The sequence below is a fragment of the Takifugu flavidus genome, chromosome 7 (assembly GCF_003711565.1).
Source record: "Takifugu flavidus isolate HTHZ2018 chromosome 7, ASM371156v2, whole genome shotgun sequence".
In the NCBI taxonomy this organism is placed as follows: domain Eukaryota; kingdom Metazoa; phylum Chordata; class Actinopteri; order Tetraodontiformes; family Tetraodontidae; genus Takifugu; species Takifugu flavidus.
The window spans coordinates 11,490,271-11,509,862 of NC_079526.1; the positions used below are offsets into that span (position 1 = coordinate 11,490,271).

Genomic DNA, 19,592 nt, shown 5'->3' on the forward strand with positions numbered 1-19,592 from the left:
AGCGTTAACTGGATAAAAAAGGGAAACGAGGATCCGAATGCACACTTAAAAGCATTTAGCTGAGGTCTAAATTCAAGAGTACGGTCCTATTTGACCAAATGTCTAAAATTCATCGCCTGATTTCAGGCTGACTGACTCCACTGAAGTCACCCCATTGTTAGAGCATCTGTGGGTCAGAGGAAAAAGGGCGATGGGATGTGTCGGAAAAAAAAAAAACGAGACAGCACTCAATACTCTGCATCTTGACCCGGGCGCACACTTCTGGAATCCATTAGGGCAAATTGCCTGGGAGGAAACCTGAATCTACTGTAGTGCTGACTTCTACTTATGCTTTCAGTCTACTTGGCCTTGGGCAGATTGCAATTGCAAGTGGATGAAAACAAGAGAAAAACACTCAGGAGAAGAAGAAGAAGCCCTGGTGCTGCCGGACTTGGCTGCAGCATTTGTAGTTTCAGATAGCCAGAGGGTGACAGTGCCCAGACACTGCAGAAACCGCAGCACTGTGCACTTTATTTATAGTCTTCTGAATGCTGCACTTGTTTGGACTGCACTGACGTAAAATCTGCCTTTATGAAGAAAACCTGTGATACTATTAGACGTTGACTAAGATACCTTACAGCAGCACGCTTAGACTCACGCCGTTAGCTTAAATTCTTGCTCTGTTTTGATTGGGGTGGAACACCGATGTGAACCATCATCTGCCTTCATCAACATGGCCCGCAGGCAGACTGGACAACAAAGCATCACAGCGGCTGGAAGCAAAGACTCCCATGTCCCTACTGAAGGGATCTGTGGACACCAAAGACTGGAGTTTGACTGTTGGGACCATCCATCACTGAGACACTGTTTAGGCAGGAATATGTCTGATGGTCTTCTACAATGATGTTTGGGGAAGAATTTTTGCATGTTCAGAGTCAGAAGGGTGGTCAGTCTGTTCTACGCCCAGCTGAATTCCTGTCGTCTGAACCTATTTTTCAGTTTGAGATCCTGAATATGCAGCTATGAGCAGGAGCTTCTCACCTGAGCAACCTTCAGAGAGACACGGAGCGTGAAGAATAGAGATAAGAGAGGAAACTCACCACAAACCCATCGCCATAGAAACAACACCCCCAGGCATCTGCCAAGTGTAGGTATCATTCAGTTCCTAATATGTCCATCTCCTGTTAAAAATAGAACAAAATTCCAAATGAAAGCCCGGCTGATGAGATCTGCTGATTCATAAGCAAGAATTCGTGAGTTCAGGGCGACTCTGAAAAGACCGCCGCAGCTAATCAGACTCCGTCTTCTCAGCCAAAGGCCGAGGACGCTCCAGTCTTTAGTCAGGGGACAAAGAAGCAAACAGTGCTGTAGCTAACAGTAGCAATGTACCAGACAGCCCTGGTTGGAATGAATGATGATGGTAAGTGGGTCTGCCTTGTGGTGCACCAGGCATCTGATCTCTCCCCATCTAATTAGACGAGGAGTTATTGTGTCCCTAATGACTTTGCATGTTGCCTGCTCCTTAAGAAGCTCAAGATAAAGGCAAGGACAAAATGATGTAAAGAGCATTATCGCTGAACTCCTGACGGCATTGCTTTAAATAGAGCCTGATTCCTTCCTTCATAGCCAGACTTTTTTGGTGAGATATAGCGGCTAATGAGAGCTCGCTATCTTGATGTGGAATTCACCCTCTCTACTTGCTGCAGAGGAGGGAAATGGCGATGTGGAGACCAGGAAAAGCTTTTGTAGGCGATGACAGCGAAAGCGATGTTTACAGCATTTATATTTCATATTCTGGGAACTACAGTAATCCTTTACTGTCTTGTTCTAGTAGCTCGCTTGTCATCAGGTTGTCCTGGTTGCTGTAGTACAGATCTTGTTTGAAGGCAACATTTGTGTCGGTGGGGCAATACAAATCACCAATTTATCGGCCCTCTTGTGTGATAGATAAAAGGAAATGTTGCAAGCACTCCAGCAGACTGTAACTAAGGGCCTTTCTGCAGACACCAACCTGGGCATCCTTTGTCCTAAAGACATAATTACCAGTTACATCATCTAGAATAGAAGAACCAGAGGTGGCCTTTGGGCCCGATAAAATAGATGGACATCACACCTTTAATCTCTCAAAAGAGCTTTTAGCTTGTGATAAGATCATGAGAAGATAGGAACCATTGTTGAATGAAGGACTAAATGAGCTCCGGCTGCTTTGTTAATCTGATACATATTTTTATTCTAGTGTTAGTAGAATTCGGTTCTTAGAGACTTGAATGACTTCTTGCACGTTTGCCTCCAGAGTGATAAGATTCAAGTCCCAACATCTAAGTTGCAACACACACAAACACATACAAACTAAAATCTAGAAAGGTTTACAACAGGAAGTGGGTGTATTGGTGTTTTTTAAAGAAACAAGGTGGGAGCTCTTAAGTTATGTTTCTTCTCACCCCTTTTCAAATATGTATTTATGTGTGTTTAACGTATGTCAAACGTTGTGTTGTTGTTTTTTTTAACTTTGCCCTTTATATTCTACATCAATACTTCAAATAATCAAAAGTAAATGCCAGTTCTAGTAGGATTCTTCCCAGCACCATTATCAAAGCAGAAAAAGAGAAAAAAACCACTTTCTTTCTCTCTGGTTACACAAACAGCACTTAGGATAAAAGCTTCATGGAAGTAAATGTACAATTATATACAGTACCCCGACCTAAAGAAATAACCTAAAGAAATATAGATTGAGAGAAGCAAGAGCTTCCACAAATGCGTCTTTACATGTAAAATCTGGAGCTCTTTTTCCTACACATGTAGCTCGTCTGTTAGAATGGAGCGATACGACTGTGAAAGCAGCTGTGTAAAGAGTACAAGAGTGTGTGTTCATTGCTTAGGAGACAAACGCAGGACGTCGGCATCCTTCTCTTTAAATATACTGTATATGCAATAAAGGCTCAACTACGCTCATGTGCAACAGGTCAGGTGTATCGGCGTGCACCGCCTGATACCTTATCTTGCTTTGTCAGCAAGTCTCCACTGTCCCTGGGATTAATTGTGTCTGTCCACTTGAGACAAGGATGTCTCGCTAGTGTGTGCTCAGCAGCCTCCAACAGCCCAGTCAAAGAGGAGGAGAAGGAGCGAGCAGTAGCTACTGACTGATGCAAATATTTGCTAGCGCACCTTTTTCCAAAGAACATTTCAAAATACCTGAAGTACAACAATAGAGAATGACAAGAGACCCGGCCTTCATTAATAGAGACTGCCTCCTCCGAGTGTCTTGTTTGCTTTTTGGTAAAATGAATGAGAGGTGTTTTTGTTTGTCGTCCATACAAGGACCCGCGTAGGGGGCCAAAGTGTGTGTTTGCACATGCTGCAGTGTTCAGTTAGCCTTCAAAAAGTCCAGTGAGCCGATCAGGAAGTCCTCAGAAGTTCATCCAATTTTGCAGCAGATTGTCAGGAAATGGATTTGAGAGCAGGAGGAAATGAATCATCTCCAACAGGCGCCCAGGTTGCCTGAGTGGCAGTGTTGTCATGGTAACCTAATATCAACAATGAGGCAAACTTTTGGTGAAAATGCTTGCAATTAAATAGTCCAGACAGTAGGTCTGCCGACTGAGTCACGGCCTCATCTGAGCTCTAACAAGCTGCTCTACTAAAAGTCCAGACTAGCAACTTTTTTTATTTCATGCATTCACTGGAGATCGCCGGTGTTTGGGAGAGGTGGATACACTCCACTGACTGCTGAAGACTGCAGCTTTTGTTTGCCCCCCCCAAAGTATCCCGTGGAAGCAATTATTCGCCTCACTTGACAAATTTGTCCTCCTTTCACAATCTGGGTTGTCAGGCGGTTTAGAAAGGCACCTACAGATCCCGAGAATTCTGAGCTTGTCCTTAATGGTCCCATTAGGAATCTAATGAGCTCAATGAGAGCTCAACTGAGCCTTGGTAGAGACAAACAGAGCGAGTCCTGGTCGTCTGACCAGGACTCGAATCATTTCCTGCCCTTTTTAAAAGCACACTGGTCACTTCTGCAGCAAAAGAATATCACAGTGATCCAAACAGCTGATCCATCATTACTTTTATTTATTACTTTTGTGTAAAATAATGGGATATTTTAAAAACCGATGGCCCATATGACCTCCATAGTGACCGTAGGTTGTTGTGCGTTGCCTTTTATTTTCTGGATCAAACTTACAGAGTCGATACGGTGTAACTTCAGAGGTCGGTACTGATGAGTAACTGATCATGAATGACTCCAAAGATCATTGATCCACTCCATCTTTCTCTTATTTCCTTCTTCTGCTACATGTGGACCAGTTCAATTGATCATAGCTCAAATCTGAACAGGCACTCTGTCTTAGAAGCGGACACCAACACCAACGGAGCGGCTTCAGGATAAACTCCACTGTGCACATAGTTCCCATAAACAGCTGATGCACAGACATGAATTCAGTTTAAGTGTCTTCTATCTTATATTTCTTTTTTTCACTCTCTCTGCATAGAAAATACAAAACAAACCCAGACAGATGAAGGACAATTGGACCATATTTGCCCATTTCCACCCACACTGACTCAGTGGTGAGAGGCAACGGTGCCAGATGCCGACTAGCGTCGTGAGCGATACGTTACTTCCCATGCAAAGTGCCCCAGACACACAGATTCACTAGTGGAGCAGCCATCTGTGGCATCTGTGATTTGGAATTCTGCTCAAGGGCACTCGACCAGAACTGGGCAGCGAACCACCAATTTTCAGTGATTGATTGGCTTCAGCTGCGGAGACCCCCGGTCCGAATGTTCTGAAAGAGGAAAAACACAAAACGTGATTAAATTGCACATAATCACAGCCTGAACATTACAGCGGCAGATTCCATTTCACCACGTCCGTCCCATTATACAGTATGTTGTTTGTTTTCCCAGTTTCCATCAGCCTCCAGACACAAAACCGGAATAATTCACGCGCGTCCTGCCAGAAACTGAGTTACGGCGGGAGCATTTTCAATAAAACGAGAGCGCCGCGCTTTATTTGACGCGCTGCACCTTTAGGCGGGCGTCTGAACGCGAGAGGCCGAGCCATAACGTCAGGGCAATTTCACTGCAGCCAGGCCAAATGAACAAATGAAAGCGTAACAGCGGCGGCGGCCTCGGCCAACACGCCAAGGCCTCGGTCTCTATGACAAGGTTAAACTAAAGAACGCTGCCTGCCTCACATGTTTGCTCTGGAAAATGAGAGTCGACTGTTGTTGCCACCCAAGGTTTAACGTGCAACACTGGGACAAAATCAGCTATAAAATCAATCGCGTGCCGTCACGGGGTACGTGTGCGTAGCCTCCAGGGTCGTAGACGCAGCAGCGGCGTCTCTATACAGCACATGACCAGCACGGGGAAAAAGTCTCAGAGGTGAATGCGGAGGTTGGGAAGCTTTGAGGGCTGAATAAAAGGAAGGATTTCAATAGAGCGGAGCGCTTTTTATTTACATCTAACCTTCAATTCCGTCACACGCACAGTAGAATGTTCTGCACCCACATTAAGACATTTTCTAAATGCGTGCGAGTAGCTCGACCATGCCCACCAGTCAGTGAACTGTTGATTATCAAAAAAAACTTTTTACATACAGTATATCTCACAAAATACTTCAATTCTGGCAATTAAGACTGTTGTTGTCTTTAGATATTCAAACCCTCAAGTCGCTATGTTGGATAAACATAAAATAACTTCACAAGTTGCTAAATTAGTAAATGCTAACGGTTGGACGGCCGTCCCTGAGGAGGAGCACATACGGTGCAGGCAGTATAATACATAAGAAATGAGTTTAGCTGTGAAGGCGCAGATTATAGTCGCTAATCTAATGGACAACATCGGCACGTGATGGCCTACAGTAGCACGCGTCTGGGCTTCTGAACGGATGCCCACAAAGTTCTGTGGATTAAAATTGCATCAAAAACTCAAGTGCTCAATTCCCGGAGCAGGAGAGGAGACCCAGCAGCTATCTGCTGCCGTGCTGGAAAGTCATCATTCCATTAGTATCCTTTCTTGACACCAAAGGGAATACCCCGAGGCCATTTCAGCATCACATCGCAAACATCATACAGCAAAGCTTTGAAGTAGCCTTCAGCCCAAACCTTGTCAATACAAATCTTGTAAGATCCTCTCTGGCATTTGCCGTTTAATTTTATTTTCGGTCTCCGACGGCTCAATATCAGGCCTGTACCGTCGTGGGGGAAAATATTTGGAAATCCTATCCAGTTATTACAGCACTGTTTAAAACAAAAAGACACGTGTCTGAATTTCTTATTTCAATTTCACATTTTCTATGTTGTTTTTAGTTGTTTTAGTAGTCTTAACAAATAGAATTTACAGTTTTTAGAGCTACTGTCCTTCTGCACCTCCTCTGCCTGGCTGGCCAGCAGCAGAATGGCCCCCCTCTATGAGCCTGGTCCTGCTCAAGGTTTCTTCCTGTTGAAAGGGAGATGTTCCTGCCACTGTAGCTCGTTCCAGGGTCAGACTTTGGCCATCAGTGATTGGCCTGGACACGATCTCTATTGTAATAGTTGCAGTAAATAAATCAATGGAACTGTGTGTTTTTTATGTAACTTTCTTTTATTGAAGAAGACGAGGACCTTTTATTAGCAGTTAGATACAAAGTTGACACTGTGTGAGGACACTCAACAGGCTGCTAGCTAACTTCTCACTAGGAGTCTTAACGTTACTTTTTCTTGAGACGTGTAGTCAAAAGTTTGACAAACACAAATTGTATAGAACTGTATAAAATGGAGGACGTGACGGTGATGAAAACAGTCAACTGCGACACGACTAGTAGATCAACAGATGACCTTGTGGAGTGGGTCGGTAAATCAATAGGCGGAGAGCTTAATGGGCTGGCTACAGCTGACAAATAGCCAAGCATGATTTATTCATTTATTAAATATAGCGTGGTGTGAATTAACAAAGTAATAACTCCGATTGTTAAAATTGTGTACAAAAGCGTTGACATTTCTTCAGACTCTGTCCTCATCTCTGCCCTGCCCTGCAGCTGGACCTTACCTATTGGGTCGAGTCCTAAAAGTTGTTTGCCTTGAAAACACCTGAATCAAATCTTTTGACGTGAAATAAAACCCACGGGGGTCTGTGAGGGAACCATTGAGCGCTCTATTAGGCTTCACAAATGCCCTCTGATTGGGGCTGCTCAGGATTAATCAGGCCACCTGAAAACAGGTCAAAAACAAGCAGAAACGCCATGAAATCAAGTCCTGAAGTGTGTCGTGACCATATAGAAACCGGGTCAAAGGTCCAACTCTCTGCTCACCGTCTCTTTCAGAAATCATCAAACTGATGGATGTCTGAAATAAATAACCTTCCCTGGACTCAGTGGTTCCATCAGCTTTACTCACCTTTGTGGACCGGCTCAGGTAAAGAGAGTCACCTCAGTGACATTGAAAATTGCGGGTTTCAGACCCAACGCACCTCTCTGAACCATTAATCTTGCTTCTTTCTGTACCTCCCAGCTCTGTCTCTGCTGTCAGATAATATGTTTAAGTCCAGAGAGGAGAACACTGCCACAGAATGGACGTCCTGACCTCGCCCGGGAGTCAGCAGCGCTAAATAGATTTTACTGCATCACTCATGTCAGAGATACACGACTGAAACCGAAGATTAATCACTTTAAATCTGGGTCTACAATTAGGAAAAATGGGGGAAAAAAAGCAGGATATCAAAGCAGAGGCACACCGGTACCACGGCTATCGTCGTGGCAACAGTCAACAGTCATATCTTGATCCATTTATTTTTCTTAGCATTTTAGGAGAATTCAACATTGTGTTGCCTGAAAGATGTTACAATCCAAGTTCAAATAATAACTAATGTTATGCACACATATCTAACTGCAACTTGGCCCACAAGAATAGGAAAACACTTGACCCAGAAAGTTTGAAGAATGGCACAAAAGAGTTTGATGGAAGGCTTTTGGACAGTACCGGTAATACAGGGTTGCCGGATATTTTGGAATGAAGTGTTGTTTCTTTTTAAAAATCTCACTGTGTGAACCTCTGTGGCGTCTCTTTTTTTCATTTCTTCTCTCTTGTTTGACCACATCTGGACACACGTCCCCACCATGAATGTGAAGAGCTGAAATAAACGAGCACTCATCGTTAGTTTGCGATAAATTCTGACAAAATCTGCACGGAAGAGCCTCAGGAAACTCATTCAAAGATCCGAGTGTTCTTATCTGCGCCGACCTTTTCTTCCCCATACAGCCCAACGACGTCCGTAGCAAAGGTCATTAAGACCTTTGCTGTTCCGTGAATCTGGACCTTGTCACCGTGGAGTTGCAGGATATTGTTCAACGGAAAACTCCAATCTTGAGTCTTGAGCTTTTTTGCCAGACTCCCATGGGGTGAACATCAAACATGGGCTTTGATGGTGGTGGGCCTGGTGTGTGTGTGTGTGTGTGTGTGTGTGTGTGTGTGTGTGTGTGTGTGTGTGTGTGCACGGATTCTTCCAGAGAAATGTTTGATGTGGAGATTTCCTCACAGGTGGTACATAAAAAGGTCAAACCTTGTAAAATACTACAAACTGTCTGTCACAGAGTTGCTTCGGAGCAACGCGGCCTGTAACTGATCAAATACTCTGTGATTATTTTTTTGTCGTTGACATCAACGTGCCGGCGGCTTTAACAGAAGAACCGCTTCATTTCCTCACCCATCGTTCCACCGCGGACTATAAAGGCGATTAATCCTGCTGGGAATAATGAATAACGCTGTAATGAGTGGACAAATGTGATCTGGAGGGCTTCTGCTCCTGGTCTGAGCGCGACCGGAACGTCGAAGAACCGATTCGCAGTGTCTGCGGTGGTTTATCTGTCATCTGCATTCAGGCTGACCAGTTTTTTATTATTTAAATGCATTTATGAGACTGGGAAATATGACTTCTGCATTAATTTAGTAGATAAGAGGGAGAAGAGGCCTGTGTTGCTAATGTTTCTTTTCAGATCTCTGTCTGTGTGGTGATATATGGCTGATTAAAGCCTTTACAAGTGCTCTCTTTTGATTATCTACCGCCTTGGATGGATGATCTAAATAAAAAACAGATCCTACGCCAGGGTTTACAAGGACGTCATCAGTGAATTAAGCACGGCTGAGTCTGCACCACACAATAAACCAATCAGCTCGCCCTTGTTCTCTGCAAAACTGCGTGCTCTTAGCTGGAGAACTTTTTTAAACTAATGGTCATCTGTAGACCACTGATAACAATCCCCAAATAACGTTTTAAATAACATTCCTAACTGATCAACAGCTATAGCAGTAGTAGCGCAGCCGCCAGGCACATAATCTCTTTAGATCTGCATTACAAACCAGATGTTTTATGTTCCACACACCACGAGGAGTTCGAGGAGGAGTGGACGTTCCACATCACTGAAGACGTCACAGCCCTTCGGTCATTAACGGATCTATCAACCTTCTTCTTTTTTTTTTTGCAGGACATGAATTGCTCCCTTACAGGAGCTGTTTTATCTTAAACTTGTCTCATGAGAGGAGAGTCAAGGAAGTCCAGTCACTGTAGGCTCCATATTGTCCATTAAAGCTCCCCCCCAACCACAATGTGTTCCAACCAATCAGAGGGCAGCATTGTGCATTTGAGAATGTTGTGCTTTTGCTCTGAATTACCGATACGACCTCAAAGACCTCCGTGGCGCCAGTGCCGGGCCGACGCAGGAGGTCCATCATGCACCTTCGTTATCTTCAGGGGGAGCTGCAGGGGGGCTGAAGAGGAGCTGCTAGCGGTGGCCAGTTTAGCGTTTGTGTTCAGAGACGTCTGCAACACGTCAGGTGTCATTTGAGAGACACGTGGAAAATATTCGCTGGGACACTGAAGAAGACTCGAGGTTAATCTCAGCGACTCAGCAAAAAGTCCCTGTCACAAAATATGTCAGCTGTGTGTGTGTGTGTGTGTGTGTGTGTGTGTGTGTGAGTGTGTTATAGGAGTGAGGCCGGTCCTCATGGACGTGTTGAATGTGTGTCATGTGTATCCACGAATGCCATCAATCCAAAAACAAAACGGTCACACAGTCACCCGAGTGTGTGTGTCCCTGACTGAAGGTGTGTGTGTGTGTGTGTATGAATGTAAGCACGTTGGGAGGTGGCGGCTGGTGGGTGGGCAACACAATCATTTAACAAAATGAATCGCTCTCGGACTAAATTAAATTTTGGCTGGAATTAAATGATGGGAAGTGGTCTCTGTGTGCGCTACCAGATCTCTGTGGGAGGCCAATATTGCTAAAAGGCTTTTAGAGGATTAATTTAAGTATTTTTTTTCTTCTTTGACTCCCACTCACCCACCAACTTTTTTTCTTTGTCCCCTTTCCAGGTGCTCATAAACCAAAGCTCTCCCTTCGTGCTGACATTTCTTCAGATGGCGGCGAGCCAGCGGCGCGTTGTCTCCAAGGAGGTGGGCAGACTGTCGCGTCTTTGTTATTTATGTTTCTCTTTCGCTCCCCAGTTGGTCTAAACTTTAACGACATGCCGCGGAAGTTATTGAGAAATTCATTGGGATTGATTTGTGGAGCAGCGGCCCATTCTCACCCCGAGCTCAGCGGATATCGACGTTTCGTCACGGCGGCCTCCGGGCCCCCGACGCACTCGATGTATATCCTCCGCTGATGCACACGGCTTTGATATATCGGCAATCTAAAGATGTCCAACATCAATTTCTGTCAGCGGGACATTGCAGCGTGAGACCGGCTGTCGCATCCTGATGACAGCAGGTCGTTTGCCACGTGCGCCTTTAGACGTTAGCGCTCCCAACGGACCCGCAGCTAACTCAGCTGGTTGTTTCTGTTTAGAGGAATATCGTGTGATTGGTAGGAGAGAGTTTGTCACAAAGAGGGGAGGGTGAAAAAATGGCAAAGGTGGACAGACGGAGAGCACGCGCGACGCTTGCTGCAGGGGGCGGAGCCTGTGAAGGCAAGTTCTCGTAAGGTATGAAGCATCCTGACCACAAATTTTGTTCTTGTTCTTTGTTCTCGAGACGACGAACCCGTTTCCGAGCGTTGAACTGGTGTGTCGCCCAGTGACTGTTCAACTTTAAAATCCAGAAATGTTGCTCTAAAGTGCCTCTCTCTACTTTCACAGACAGTTATTAACGAGAGTTCCAGCACTAAAAATGGCAGTAATGCATTGGAATCTTCTCTTACCGTCATTCGATTTAAAACTGTATTATTTACGACCATTTTATGAGAAATTTTTCCTAAATCTCTCCTGACAGATTATTCCATTGAACCTCTTCCTCAGTTCTTGCATTCGCAACTAAAAAACATAATTTCCTGCTCACCTGTCAGTCGAATCGCTTCCGCGTCTTTACCTCGGGAAGGTGGCGTCGTCCTAGACTTTGATGACTAAAACCCATCCAAGTCTAAATGTCAGCGCATAAGCAATAGATTAGATGTACAAATAAAGAATTTTTACCTACTGAGTCATTAAAATGTATTTTTTATCAGATATTTCGATATTCTCATCAAACTAATCAATGTCAGTCCAGATCACTCTGACACACTCTGATCGGCTGCTGATGAATCAACGCTGGTTAGCTGCAGATTGTTTAGCTGACCCGCGTTCGGAGGAATTACCGAACTAATGATGCCACAACAGTGATGAATCGCTGCTGTCGCTGTTCCATCAGCTGTGTCGATAATTATGACCGGAGAGAGAGAAGCCTCCGACGGAGCCGAGAGGAAACGCACGCCGCTGAGTCGAGTGTTTGAATGAAGACGCTGCGTCTGTCAGGTGAAAAGCAGAAAGTAAGAAAGCAGGGAGGTAAATTACTATTTATTCTGAGAAGATAAAGCAGGTTTCAGACAACCTTCGGACCGGCTCAGTCTAATAAACACTTGAATCAGTACAGTTTTTATCATGAGCACAAACAGATCACTGGACCCACTGATTTTATCAAAAGCATCACAGAACCGTCTCCCAGACTCAAAGAAGCATTCAGCCTGTGAAAAGGAGTCAGAAATAGCAGATTCCGTTGGTTCAATGACTGCGCCATAAACATGCTATCGCGGCTCCTCTGACCTTGACTTTTTATTTTTCGATGGATTCAGTGGTTCACGCCTGATTTCCCAGCCTAAATAAATAGAGAACCATCCTCAGATAATCGCTGTCGTTGCCAGGGAAAGTTTTGCTCCGATTAGTTATGGATGCTCGATGGTTAAAAGAAAAAAAAAGTGTTGGGTAATCAAAGCTAACTGCTTCAAATCAGCGTGGCGATTAATTGTGAGATTGCGTTAAGTTGTTCCACAAAACATCAGCGATCATCAATTACATGTTTGAGGAATAATTAGACTCTCGCCTCGCCTCGACAGTCAGAAACAATAAAAAACACTTGCTTAAGTAAATACAGCTGGTGTTAAAGCTGTACGTTAAATAAACGCCACTTCCCTGTGGATTTATGGATTTGGACTCTACTGTTACAGCAGCTTCAGTCATGCAGCCATATCAGTAAACTGTGCTGCATTCGGGGTCTCAATCCTCACCGCAGCACATCTCCTCGTGAGAGTTCATGGAAATTAGACACCCACGGAGTTTCAATTTGAATTGGTAATTGCGGGCGCCGGAGTTATTTAATGGAGTTGTCATTTCTACCGACATGTCTTCATCAACAGATTAAAAGTGGGTTTTAAACGCCAAAGAGTAAAGTCAGTGATGGAGGGATGATGTGTTCACTGCCATTGTGACACAGGGAGAAGCACGCAGGTCCAGGAGTCCAAGAAGCCTCAGATTTCTTCATAACTGGAAGACAATGATGGTGGGATGAGCCCAGTCCAACAGCTTCTGGATAACTCCTGATCAGCTGGAATCATAGATCGGAGATCTTTGAAATCTCCTTATAGACCAGCAGCTGTGCTCCTGAGCAGTGGGCGTGTCCTCAACTGTGCTCCTCAGGAGTGGGCGTGTCCTCAACTGTGCTCCTGAGGAGTGGGCGTATCCTCAACTGTGCTCCTGAGCAGTGGGTGTGTCCTCATCTGTGCTCCTGAGGAGTGGGCGTGTCCTCAACTGTGCTCCTCAGGAGTGGACGTGTCCTTAGCTGTGCTCCTGAACAGTGGGCGTGTCCTCATCTGTGCTCCGGAGCAGTGGGCGTGTCCTCAACTGTGCTCCTGAGCAGTGGGCGTGTCCTTAGCTGTGCTCCTAAACAGTGGGCGTGTCCTTAGCTGTGCTCCTGAACAGTGGGCATGTCCTCAACTGTGCTCCTGAGCAGTGGGCGTGTCCTCAACTGTGCTCCTGAGCAGTGGGCGTGTCCTCAGCTGTGCTCCTGGGTAGTGGGCGTGTCCTCAACGGTGCTCCTGAGCAGTGGGTGTGTCCTCAACTGTGCTCCTGGAGTGTGGTGTCCTTTACACAAACACGCTGCCAGCTAGTGGCCTGGCATGGAAACTACCGCCTTCAGAGTGTGGCCCTGTTTTCACACTTGTTTCCATCTGAACACGGTTCCTTTCGAGAGACACGTGACGCTGAAATCCAATTCGGTCAACTCGAACGTTTGGTAGAACATCACAAATTCAACTACATTTTTTAAACGTCAAAGGTTTCCTGCTTAGATTGTCCAGAATCCAACGGAAGGTTGATGGCGACTACATGAATTCAGCAGCTGTTCAGCATCATCTGAGGCTCAGAAGTGCTGAGGTTTGGGGCTGTGAAGGCAGGAGACGCTGGGGAGAACAACGGGCGGCGGAGTGCCTGTTGCAGAGCGTAATGCGCCGCAGACAAATAGGGCCATTTTACCGCCTGAAGGAGGAGAAAGAGCTTTTGAAATCATGCTCCCTCTCCAGGAGGCTGTAGAGGCGACGACTGATGTGGCGCAGATACGCAGGACAGCGTTGTGATGGGAAATAAATCCAGTTTAATAACGGAGCCAAGAGTGAAACATAAATACAAGCTTCGCCCCCCCCTTTTTTAATAATTCAGAGAAGGCCACAGCTCAGACGGCCTCAGCCGAGTTCAAACACAACAGTCGCGCACGAAGAGACCAGTCGGGAAACGTCGGGAAACAACGCACAGGATGGGAAAACTGGTGGGTTTTCGGCATCGCACCAGTAAACGTGCGACTGGTTTATAGCTGGGAAGGTGAGATTGGGCCAGGGCCATCATGGAGGTCAATAAATCCACGCCTGTGCTCATATAGAGGGGAAATTGCACTTCCCCTTTAATTGTTCATGTCTGCGGGGTTGTTGTTGTTGGTCGGTCGTCAATGGCAACAGTCAGCTGGTCCGAAATACCAGACACAGAGGAGCCATGAACCCATCACGGGCTTTTAACTAGCATCAAATTAGCTGATTCTGTTAGCGCTACTGGATTCACAGGCAAGGTTTTCCTGTCTTCCCGGTTTTGGTGGACTTTAACTGTGCGAGACGGGTAAATATCACCGGGAGTCGCGACGTGACACGTGGCCGCTGCTCGCTCTTTCGCTTTTATTTTTTTAAATTCTCTTTTTTCATCTCTCACGTTTCCTCCCAGAGCAGCTCTTAACCCACCCCCGCCAAGTCCCGTTTGACATGTCTATCAATATGACAGCGTTGTGACCAGCAGCTCCCTGAGGTGCACCCTCCACACACACACACACACACACACACACACCACACACACACACACGACTATTTGACATATAACACCTCCCTGTCCGACCCCCTCCCTCCATCATCTCTCTGCCTTTTCCCTCACTGATACGCACTCTGAAAACATGACACCAGGGTACAAAGATGGACAGAATATTGTTGAGAGTTCTGCTACTAGAAAACGGCGTCGTACAGGGAAATAAAATGGTTTCGAGTTACATCGATAAAAAAAAGCACAAAGCAGAAAATCCCACCAGAGATGAAACCAATCCTAATCTGGGAGCTCCACACATTTTTAAGAAAACATTAGCCTCATCAATGATTAGCTCGTTGTCGTTATTAATTACTTTGTTCTTGTGGACAGGTTGATTTGTTTTATGTGTTAAAATGTTGCTGTAGATGATTAAAGTGTGAGTGGAGGATCGAGAAAGGCAACGAGCGTCTCAAACAAATCAAGCTAGCCGTTTGTACATTTAGCGCTCGCGAAAACGTCGCCGGTTTGGGAACTCTACGAGGTGGAGACGGACGAACGGGCCGTTGCAGACGATCGGTTACCTGTTTATTTCCACTCACTCATCGGCGACGCTGCAGTGGTCAAAGATGGCTGCCTGAGGAGAGGCGACGCAGGCGGCGCTGCACTTTGGGGTGTTCCCCATAAACCCTGCCGCAAACACCGGCTGCCATGTTCCCGCCATAAATATTCCATAAAGTGCGGCTGGGCGGCTGATATTCCTGAGATATATTGTGCCTTATTGCTGAGGGGCGTTCTCCAGATGCCAAATATATTTCATGTGTGGAGATTGTGAAGCTGAGACGCACGTGGGCGTGCGTGTGTGTGTAAAGCACACCAGAAATATACAGCACATCAGAAGCCTGCATACGAGAAGAAGACGTGCTTCCAGGCGGCAGCAGCCTCGCAGCGTTCCCTCCCTCACTGGGTCTGGACGGGCGTCGAACCGCTGAAGCTAAAAGGCTTCATTTCATCTTCTTACCTGTCTTTAAACTTCCCTCCCCATCATTCCCGATGTTCCTTCTCAATGTTCCACCTCCAGCAGGTCGGGGCTCATAGTTGTATATGATTCCTGGTGAAAGAGCTTCGGAATATGCGATGAAATCAGTTCGTTTTCAAGTTCTTGTCATGTCACAGCGGCACAAAAGGCAGGCGTCTGCTTCTAAAAGAGGACCCCTGAAGGGCAGCAGAGGCCTGGCAGCACCTCGTCTCCAGCCTTCACTCCCATGTAGTCCTGGTTCTCCCTCAGAGGTCGGAGAGCCTGAGGAGCTCAACCCAGATGAGATGATAGAAGTCCAGTATAGAAGCAGTGGAGGCAACTGCTAGCTGTTGTTAGCACAGTCTAGTCCAGCTTTAGCATGCTAACTACATGCTAACTTTCCCGTTGCGCTTTGGTCAGCATTATCTCACTGACTCCGCCCCTTATTCTCAGCCAGAGCTGCGGCCTCCACGGTGCACAACACACGTGCACAACAGGCATTGCGTGTTCTTCCCAAATCTGCCTCATTCACAAAGGTTTAGGATCCAAAAGGATCCAGAAGGATCCAGAAATAAACTTCTCAAATTTCGGCGATCTGTTGCTTGTTTAAACACACACCTTTTTTATTTAGGGAGCCTCTGCGCACTGATCCTGTCCTGCGTCTTCACAGAAACACACTCACACACACTCTTTGTTTGCCGACACTGCAAAAAAAAGTATTCCATCCTCTTAATCTCACTCTTTGTCACACACACACACACACATCCATGTATTGCTGTCCCCACGAAGATAGAAATACATGGATGTATTACTATGGGGACCCGAACCGTTCCAACTAACACCCTAAATCTAAAGGTAACCTCAGCTTTAGAACTTTGTCTCAACCCTCAAACCCTGAAGTTTTGGGAACCAGCCAAAATGGGCCCCACTTCCCAAACACACATACACACTCACACATTTACAGCATTTGGGAATCCGCAGACGCTTGTGTTGGTGTTCAGAGCAGATAAGCGCTGTACTTCCAAGACACACACACACACACATGCACACACACACACTCCTCTCTGGAGTGCTGTCTGGAGGCAGACCGCAGCCAGCAGGCCCATCAGAGTCATGGATAGGAGTGATGAATACCTAAATATCTGGAGAGAGGAGCAGACAAAAGCAGTCGGTGCGGATCCTGGACGGCCGTCAAAGAGGATGAAGGAGCCTGGGGAGATTCTATCACGCCGGCACACACAGGAACAGGGCGGGGGAGGGGAAGCGAGGCCGCCGCCGCCACGCTCGGGCCCGCGCCCAGGTTGAGGGATTAGTTGTTGCTACACGTACCGGGCACGACTTTCATTATTCGCTGTTTAGTCACGCTTTCTTTGCAGGATCGGCGGCTCGGGAGCAGGGCGCCGCGTCACGCCGCCGGCTGACGCTCGCCGCTGCGGCGGACAGCGCCTCCCACCCCGCTGGAGTCGGACTGATGGGATGTGATCACATGATGATACCAACGTGGTGCTAAAGGCAAACATTTCCACACTGTACATTTATTTACATTGTTGGCGTCGTTAGCTTTGTTAGCATAATGATGGCTTATATTATTATTGTTGTTGTTGTTGTTATACGAAGCTTTTACAGCATCAGTGCCGTCGTGCGGAGCAGAAATTTATATGTGATGTCGTATATAACTGCCGTAATGATGTCATGTTGGCAAAAAAACACAAATGGGGTCATAAACAAGGAAAGATAAAACGTTTTATTTTATTTTATGCGTTTTGTTTTCTTCCAAATCAAAATGCCGCTGTTGCCTCGAGCAGAACGTTTATTTTCACCTGTGCTTCCAGCAAATTAGCGTTGTAGATCTCTAATTCCATAGGAAGAGCTGCTCCCGGCTGGGCCGCTCGTGTCCGGCAACGCTGTCGGGATCGCAGCATTAGCAGAGATTCTGTCGTAAACGCAGCCGTGACAGCGTTCAAATCCTGCACGCTCCAAGTCCCACACGGAGCCGCCGCATTATGCTAATTCCTCGCAGAACTCGGTGAACATTCCGTTGTGACAGATGAGGCGCAGCTATCACGCAGGGCCTGATCAGTCAGACAAGATTTATGTGCGATAATGTGGCGACGCCGCTGTTTCGGCGCCACCGTTTCCGTAACGAGTGAAGTAAAAGTTTCAAAGTGGCGGGATCTCCAGTTTGGCGCCATCGGCGCGTCGCCGAACGCGATACACCATGTGACATACATGTGAAGCGAGGTGTTAGCGCTAAGGCTAGCTGTGCAAAAGGATACGTCTTAATTGCACCTTTCAGTGAATCTAGATTCCATTTCTAATTGACGTGCTCGATGCTGCTGCACGCACATGCGCTGCAGAGCTGCCTGTGATTCACTGGCGTGCCCGCACCGAGCACGTGTTTACAGCCGTATACTTGATTTGTGCTGACGGCTGTCATCAAGCAGGGGTCCGGTCCGTGTCTCTGACTTCCATTCATCATGGAGAACAGGGTGGCTTCACCAAGTTAGCAGAAGCTCCAAAATTGGAATCAAGCAAAGGGGGGATGCCGAGATGCTGGAAGAGCTGACTGACGCCAGACGCAGGTGCAGCAAATTGGGGGGGGGGGGGGGGGGGGGGTAATAGCGCACAGCGGGCAACCTCAACAGGAAGTGAATCTGAAAGGAGGGGAGGAAGAGGTCACTGGGATCGGTACCCGCCCCCCCAGGGTCTGAACTGGACCTATATAAATAAGCATAGATGAGTGCGTGGTGCCCTCCTCTGTAGCTCCGACTGTCTCCTGATCAAAGCAGAGCTCCTCCGGTAAATCTTCCCTCCAAGAAGAGATCCAGAATCAAAAAGTCTGTCATGTACTATTTATGTGCAGGAGGTGGTGACGACAACTGATAAGAGAGAAACTCGCGGCTCTGTCAAATTAGCTCCACCGCATTGGTGTATACAGAGTGTTTGAATACACCCCCCCCCCCACACACACACACACACACACACATCTGTCTATCATGATCTCCTCAACATCACTCCACTGATCCCATGTGTGAAGCGCCAAGCAAACCTTTATTCTAGTCCCGCTAAGCCCACATGCACGTGTGCATACTGCTCAGGTTAAGATTAAGACCAAATAAGGTTAAAAAAAAAACAGCTAAAAATGTAGCTGCTGTCTTATACCTTCCCTTTTTGTTACCATGGCAACAGCAATGCATGCCGTTGCACCGGTTTAGGAGCTTCTCCGGGTCCGCCATGCCTCGTTTTACCTGCTCCGTCTTGTTTAGGAGTCTGCCGAGGAACAGCGAAGCGCCATTCATCGCTCGTAACGAGCAGCGACTAATCAGAGAAGAATTGCGGGCGGGGGGGGCACCGTCTGCTGATTGGAAGTAGCAGGAAGTAGAATCGTGTCAGAGGAGGTGGAGGTTTGAACATGGAGGGTGAGGAGACGGACTACTTTGTAAAGATCTTTGTTTCTCTGAGACGAGAGATCAAACCTGGGATCTTTCTGGGGCAGCTTGATATTCTCCAGCCCTCCGCTGGGTTCTTCAGGTCTTTCCCTCAGGGTGTCTGTCTGCGTGGGTTCTGCTCAGTACCTCCAGGCAACGCCGAACCCAAGCGCCGCCTTTTTCCAACCAGCTTCGTGCGTTAGCGAGCGAGCTAATGTAGCCCATCTTTAATTCACGGCACCATCAACACACATTTGCATCATCTGAAGGAAATTCAGGTCCCATTTTAGCGACTTCAGCCTGAGTTCCAGAGAGGATGAAGCGCAGCCCTGAGTTCAAGAGCAAGTGCAGCCCTTTGTATTGTCTGACAGGCCAGAGTGACGGCTCCAGGACAGGGAAGACTGGCGGGATGAATCCAAACACTGACTGCCCACGTTGGCGGATTAATCACCTGAAACAGGAAGGAGCTAATTTTTCCCCGACGAAAAGGAAGTCACGCTTTAATAAAGTAACTACCTACAAACATGCTTTCGCTTTCACCTCAGACCTCTGTGAAAGAGGAATGAAATATTCCTCTTATTTCGGCTGACATTTGCAGTTTTGGGAGCCTGGCAG

At 46.7% G+C, this 19,592-nt stretch overlaps 1 long non-coding RNA gene across 1 annotated transcript; it reads left to right on the forward strand.

The window, feature by feature from the left end:
* Positions 1-430: 430 nt before the first annotated feature.
* LOC130528993 (uncharacterized) lies at positions 431-8,008 on the forward strand. The gene is made up of 3 exons (XR_008951475.1): positions 431-1,126; positions 7,280-7,370; positions 7,467-8,008. It is a non-coding gene; the product is annotated as an uncharacterized LOC130528993 (long non-coding RNA).
* The last annotated feature ends 11,584 nt before the right edge of the window (positions 8,009-19,592 follow it).